At 40.9% G+C, this 7,741-nt stretch overlaps 1 pseudogene; it reads right to left on the bottom strand.

Moving 5' to 3' along the window:
• Positions 1 to 5,089: 5,089 nt before the first annotated feature.
• Positions 5,090 to 5,695, bottom strand: LOC125932185 (peptidyl-prolyl cis-trans isomerase A-like; annotated as a pseudogene).
• Between the last annotated feature and the right edge of the window lie 2,046 nt (positions 5,696 to 7,741).

The raw sequence follows: 7,741 nt of genomic DNA, 5'->3' as shown, positions 1-7,741 counted from the left end.
TAGGGCCCAGGCCGAAGGAGCTGAAAGCCGAGTCGGAGAACGCAGATTTGCCTTTCGCTGACCTGGCAGCAAGACCAGAGCAATAGAAAAGGCTTTCAGAACAATGGATGACACGACTGCAGTTACTCATATGTAAAAAATCATAGGAAGCCAGGAGTGGAGGACGAGAAGGGCCATGGGTTCTTGAAAGACGTGGGGAACTTTTTAAAGATACGGATTCCAGGCCTTGGTACAGAGGAATCAACCTCAGAGAGCATAGCCTTGAAATCTGTGTAAAACAAAACAAAACAAAACAAAACAAAAAACCACTCAACAACAGCAGAATATGCATTTTTCAGAAGTGCACATGGAACATTCTCGAGGACACACCATATGCTAAGTCATAAAGCAGTCCTCAATAGACTTAAAAGGATTGAAATCATGCAAAGTTTGTCCTCCCACCACAGTGGAGTGAAATTAGAAATAAATAACGAAGAAATTTGTGAAATTCACAAATAGGTGGAGATTAATACACTTCTAAGTAACAAATGGGTCAAAGAAAAAAATTATGAGGGAAATTAGAAAACATCTTGAAATGAATGAAAACAAGAACACAGCACACCAAAATTTATGAAATGCAGCTAAAGCAATGCTTAAAGGGAATTTTATAGCTATAGACACCAATATTATAAAAGAAGGATCCAGGGGCCTGGGTGACTCAGTCAGTTAAGCAAGCAGCTCTTGATTTTGATTCAGGTCATGATCTCATGGTTCATGAGTTCAAGAGCCCCACATCAGGCTCTGCACTGAAAGCATGGAGACTGCTTGGGATTCTCTCTCTCCCTCCCTCTCTCTCCCCCTCCCCTGTGCTCACTTTCTCTCTCTCTCTCTCTCTCTCAAAATTAATAAGTAAACTTTAAAAAAATATCTCAATAGGGCACCTGGGTGGCTCAGTTGGTTAAGTGTCCAACTCCTGATTTCAGCTGAGATAATGATCTACAGTTAGTGGGATCCAGCCCCACATCGGGCTCTGTGCTGCTGGCACGGAGACTGCTTGAGATTCTCTCTGTCTCCCCCTCTGGCTGCCCATCCCCTGCTCATGCCCTCTCTCTCTCTCTCTCTCAAAATAAATAAATAAAACTTAAAAAAAATTCAAATTAATAACCTAACTTTTCATCTTAGGAAACTGGAAAAAGAAGTAATCCCAAAGCAAGCAGAAGGAAGGAAATAACAAAGACTGGACAGAAGACACATGGAATCGAAAATAGAAAAACAATAGAGAAAATCAGTGAAACAAAAGTCAGTCATTTGAAAAGTTCAACAAAATTGACAAATGTTTAGGGGCGCCTGGGTGGCGCAGTCGGTTAAGCGTCCGACTTCAGCCAGGTCACAATCTCGCGGTCCGTGAGTTCGAGCCCCGCGTCAGGCTCTGGACTGATGGCTCGGAGCCTGGAGCCTGTTTCCGATTCTGTGTCTCCCTCTCTCTCTGCCCCTCCCCCGTTCATGCTCTGTCTCTCTCTGTCCCAAAAATAAATAAAAAACGTTGAAAAAAAATTAAAAAAAAAAAATTGACAAATGTTTAGGTAGATTGACTAAAGAGAGACAGCTGACAGCTGACAGCTGACAGCTTGGAGCCTGGAGCCTGCTTTGGATTCTGTGTCTCCCTCTCTCTCTGCTCCTCCTCCACTTGCACTCTGTCTCTCTCTGTCTCTCAAAAATAAATAAACATCTAAAAGTTTTTTAAAAGAAGAGGAAATTAGGGCATAGAGGGAGACAAAGATGCACAGAGAGATGACTATGTGAACACAGAAGGTAGATATCTGCAAGCCAAAGACAAAGGCCTCAGAAGAAACCAAATATGCTGACATCTTGAACTAGAATTTTGAGAAAATAAATTTTTGTTGTTAAAGCCACCAGTCTCTGGTATTTCATTATGGCAACCCTAGCAAACTAATACAGTTGCACAATGCTGTAAATATACTAAAAAGCCATTGAATTTTACACTTTAAATGGGTGAAACTTATGATATATAAATAATATCTCAATAAAGCTGTTTTTAGAGAAGTAGTATAGGGGCACCTGGGTGGCTCAATCAGTTGAGCATCCAATTCTTGGTTTCAGCTCATGTCATGCTCTCACAGTTTCGTGAGTTCGAGCCCCACATCAGGCTCTGCGCTGACAGCGTGGAGCCTTCTTGGGATTCTCTCTCTCTCCCTCTCTCCCTCTCTCTCTGCCCTCCTCCACTCACACTTTCTCTGTTTCTCTCAAAATAAACTTAAAAAAAGAAAGTAGTATAGATGATTCCCTCTCACAGCAAGGGTTGCAAACTTTGGACTAGACCATGCAGACAAACAGCAATGACACTTCTGTGCCTGGCCCTGTGCTGACTGCTACTGAGTCATGGGGTTTGATCAGATGCCTAAGGAGTTTACAGTCTGTCGTGCAAGATTGACCAAGGACCCCAGATAATGATCAGTACTCTGGGTTAATCTAGGTTTTGAAGGGCCTATAGCAGATAGAATTTCACAAACTCTTTAAGAGAAATAGTACAAATTAGGTATGAAAGCATTGCTTTGTATTATAAAAGAAACCACAAATTTTACAAATTACAATATTTTTTAGAGAGATGAGGGAGGAGAGAGGGAGAGAGAAAGAGAGAGAGAATCCCAAGCAGGCTCCACACTCCCACAACCCTGGGATCATGACCTGAGCCAAAATCAAGAGCTGGATGCTCAACTGATTGAGTCATCCAGGTGCCCCCAAATCGCAAAAAAAAAACTTTAAAACTGGCAAATACCATAAACATTCTCAAATCCAAAAAGATAAAAAAAGTTTAATAATTGTCTGATTCACCTCTACACTAATTGTCTTTCACTATAGGCTCCTTTATCTCCTCTTCTAAATAAATATGAGTTATTTTATAATAACATTTTCTAGAGAAAAAAGAAAAAATTCAGTTGAATTCAATGTCATTCAGTTGATGAAAAAAATTTGTTATTGGTAGTTTGGAAAAGTTTCAACTTCACAACTTATTAGTAATGTAAATTTTCAGATTGTTGTCAGATAGAAACCTCTATCTAGTTTGTTTTACATGTGAGCTGTAAAATTCCAGGATATTTTAACTGTTCTTGTGTAGTGATAAATCTTCAAATCTCCTCAAATTGACAATGCTCAATAACCAGAGACTCAGAAGTGACCTGTCGAAGTATGGGATGCTGAGGCTTAAGTTTTGTTAGTTTTATGATAAATCTATGTCTGTAATGTTAGAGAAGGGAGCACAGAGGCTCATGAGAGTCCAGCAGAGGGGGCCCCTGACCCAGCCTCGGGGATCAAGCTGTCAGAGATGATGCTTGAGCTAATTCCTTAGAGTTTAAATTGAATTTTGTCGGGTGGTGGGGTATTTGTGTGCATGAGATTGTGGAATGTGTTACCAAAGGAGGAGGAGGAGGAAGAAGAAAAAGAAGAAGAAGAAGAAGAAGAAGAGGAAGAAGAGGAAGAAAGAGGAGGAGGAGGAGGGGGAGGAGGAGAAGAAGAAGGAGACTTTCATGCTGAGGAAAGAATGTATACACAAAGACACAGAGGCAGGAAACAACATGGTGTGTAATGATAACCACGAGCATTCCCAAACTGATAACTTCAGGAGGTGAAAGCTCCTATGGAGCTACAGAAACTCATTCCAACAGACTCAACAACTTAAACTGAGTTCAAAGAAGCCCAAATGAAGATACTGAGATTAAGCACCTCTGCATGGGTTTCCAGGGTCTAAGGCCTCAACTGTACATGGAGAGAGTAGTTAAGATTCTGGTCACCACTTCCTGTGTGTTGTGGGTTTTTTTCCCACACCACCAAGCAATTCTCTGACATCAGCTGTGTGTCCTCCAATTCAACTCACTTCTTATACTACCTACCTGGAAATACCCTCTGATCCCACAGGTTAAGGGTTCAGTCTTACAAAACTGTCCCCCACCATGTCCTATGCCAATCACAAGTCCAGATTGTCACCAGTACTTCTGACCAAATGGCTTTATACAGGAGGGTACAACCCCCTCCTCAGGTTCAATTACTTTGCTAGAGCAGCTCACAGAACTCAGAGGAACATTTTACTTACTAGATTATCAGTTTAGGGACACCTGGCTGTCTCAGTCCAAAGAGCATGCAACTCTTGATCTCGGGGTCATGAGTTGAGCCCCACGTTGGGTGTAAAGATTACTTAAAAGTAAATAAATAAATAACCTTTACAAAAAGTTTAGATTTGGGCACCTGGGTGGCTCAGTCGGTTAAAGGTCCAATTTCAGCTCAGGTCATGGTCCCACAGTTCGTGAGTTTGAGCCCCACATCAGGTGAGCTCAAGCCCCACTTCAAGTGAACGCGAGCCCCACTTCAAGATTCTCTCTCCCTCTCTCTCCTTCTCTCTCTGCACCTCGTGGAATTCTCTATCTCTCTCTGCCCCTTGTTCACTCACGCACACTCAATCTCTCTCTTTCTCTCTCTCAAAAATAATAAAATAGGGGCGCCTGGAGGGCTCAGTCAGTTGAGCATCCAACTTCAGCTCAGGTCATGATCTCACTGTTTGTGAGTTCCAGCCCCACATTGGGCTCTGTGCTGACATCTCAGACCCTGGAGCCTGCTTTGGATTCTGTGTCTCCCGATCTCTCTGCCCCTCCCCCGCTCTCTGCTCTCCCAAAAATAAATAAATATTTTTAAAAATAATAATAATAAAATAAAATAATAAAATAAAATAATTTTTTTAAGTTTAGATTATCAGTTTGTTATAAAAGGATATAATTCAGGAACAGCCAGATGGAAGAGTTGCATAGTGCAAGGTGTGTGGGAAGGAGCAAGGAGCTTCTATGCTCTCTGTGAATCTCCATGTGATCATCAACCCAGAAGCTCTCCAACAGGGTTTTTAATGGAGGCTTCATTACATAAGCATGGTTGATTAGATCATTGGAAATTGGTGATTTTTTGTTGTTTAATTTTTATTTCATAATCATAAACTTAACTCTGCAATCCAGCTAGACTTGGAGGGGAGTAAGGTGAATATGGAACCCATAGAGCTACAGTAAGAGCACAAAGATTATAGGATATTTCGAGCAGATGGGCGTGAAAGTGTGCTCTCCTGAGCTATAAAAGGAATGGTTTGGTAGTTAAGATAAAACACAGGTCAAATTTATTAGATTTGTCCACAGTCAGCAATGGTGATCTTCTTGCTGGTCTTGCCATTCCTGGACCCCAAGTGCTCCATGGCTCTAGAATATTCATGCCCTCTTTCACCTTGCCAAAGACCACATGCTTGCCATCCAGCCAGTCAGTCTTGGCCATGCAGATGAAAACTAGGAACCGTTCATGTTGGGTCCAACATTTGCCATGGACAAGGTGCCAGGACCCGTATGATTCAGGATGAAATTCTCATCATCAAATTTCTCCCCATAAATAGACTTGCCACCAGTGTCATTATGGTGTGTGAAGTTGCTACCATGGCACATAAATCCTGGAATAATCCTGTAAAAGCAGGAAGCTTTATAACCAAATATTTTCTCCCCAGTGCTCAGAGCATGAAAGTTTTCTGCTGTCTTTGGAACTTTGTCTACAAAGAGCTCCCATCTGTTAAAACAGCTTTATGTCACATCTTGGTTTCCAGGTCCCTTACCCTGAAGGAGACAGGGCCCAAGGGCGCACCATCCATGACAATGTCAAAGAACATGGTGGGGTTGACAATGGATGGGTGGTGTGGGTATCTCTGGGGAAGCAGCAGCGTCTGCAATACCATTGGTGATTGAACACAACCTCTAGCCCCTCTCCCCTCCCAAGAGGTCGAGGGGTGGATTGAAAGTCAGAAACTTCCAATCACAGGTTTGGCTCTACAGACAACTAGCCCCCATCCTTTGTTACCTAGGGGCTTTCCAAAAGTCACCTCACTAACATAGCAAAAGATACCTTTTACCATTCTAATCACTTAGGAAATTACAAAGATTTTAGGAGTTCTGTGCCAGGAACAGGGTCAAGGACCAAATATATATTTCTTATAAAAAATGACAATATCACAATAGGTCTTCTAGAAATCCCCACATTTGGAACCCCAGTCTGGAGTCCAACAAAACAAGACCTCTAAATGAACCCTGAGATTTAGCCTTGAGACTGAAGTCCAAAATTGAGTATAATAAGTGACAGATCACTTTTTCTGTGCCTGGAGCCCATCTGACAATCTGGTGAAGTCAATATATCCCTTCCCAGATTAATGTTTTTAAATGCATAAAATAAAATCTAGGATTATAAAGGAAACCAATTATATTAAAATATAGTTATCAAAACATTACAAAAACTAATTGTAATATACATATTTCTTTATTAATACATTAAATGCTATCCTCTACTAGCAGGTTAGCAGATTGAATGACTACTGTGATTTCAAATTAATGATGATTGTAAACAATATTTTAAGAGATCTGCTATGAAAAATATCTGTCTATTGATGACAAAGTCGCAGGTACTGCTAATACCACTGTGCTTGGGTGCCTACATTTATTATTTTTTTAATTTAAATTCAAATAGTTAACATCCAGTGTAGTATTGGTTTCAGGAGTAGAACCCAGTGATTCATCGCTTACATATAACCTCAGTGCTCATACTAACAAGTGTCCTCCTTAATCCCAACATCCCCCCAGCAACCTTCCATTTGTCCTCTGTATTTAAGATTCTCTTATGGTTTGCCTCTCTCTCTGTTTTTCTTATTTTTCCTTCCTTTCCCCTATGTTCATCTGTTGTGTTTCTTTTTTTTTTAATTTTTTTTTAATGTTTATTTATTTTTGAGACAGAGAGAGACAGAGCATGAACGGGGGAGGGTCACAGAGAGAAGGAGACACAGAATCTGAAACAGGCTCCAGGCTCTGAGCTGTCAGCACAGAGCCCAACGCGGGGCTCGAACCCACGGACCGTGAGATCATGACCTGAGCCGAAGTCGGACGCTTAACCGACTGAGCCACCCAGGCACCCCTGTTGTGTTTCTTAAATTCCACATATGAGTGAAATCATATGATATTTGTCTTTCTCTGACTTATTTCGCTTAGCATAACACACTCTAGTTCCATCCACACTGCTGCAAATGGCAAGATTTCATTCCTTTTGATTGCTGAGTAATATTACATTGTGTATGTATGTATATGTATGCATATATATATATATATATATATTGCATTTTCTTTGTCCATTCATCAGTTGATGGACATTTGGGCTCTTTCCCAATAATTTGACTATTTTCGATAGTGCTGCTGTAAACATTGGGGTGAATGTGCCCTTTTGAATCGGCATTTTTGCATCTTTTGGATAAATACCTAGTAGTGCAATTCCAGGGTCATAGGATAGTTCTAGTTTTAATTTTTTGAGGAAGTTCCATACTGTTTTCCAGAGTGGCTGCACCAGTATGCATTCCACCAACAGTGCAAAAGGGTTCCCCTTTCTCTGCATTCTTGACAACATCTGCTGTTTCCTGAGCTGTTAATTTTAGCCATTCTGGCAGACTCATGAAAAGATGCTCAACATCACTCATCACCAGAGAAATACAAATCAAAACACAGTAAGATACTACCTTACATTTATTATTGAAATAAATGCCTAATTTCATTGGAAGTTACTGAAAATAAGATGTATTTTTTCACATCTAAATACACACTCAATGGCCAAAATGAACAAATCAGGAGACTATAGGTACTGGAGAGGATGTGGAGAAACGGGAACCCTCTTGCACTGTTGGTGGGAATGCAAA

Source organism: Panthera uncia, chromosome X, assembly GCF_023721935.1.
Source record: "Panthera uncia isolate 11264 chromosome X, Puncia_PCG_1.0, whole genome shotgun sequence".
NCBI classification, from domain to species: Eukaryota; Metazoa; Chordata; class Mammalia; order Carnivora; family Felidae; genus Panthera; species Panthera uncia.
Note: the sequence above shows the minus strand (reverse complement) of the source record. Positions and strands in the feature narration are given on the sequence as shown.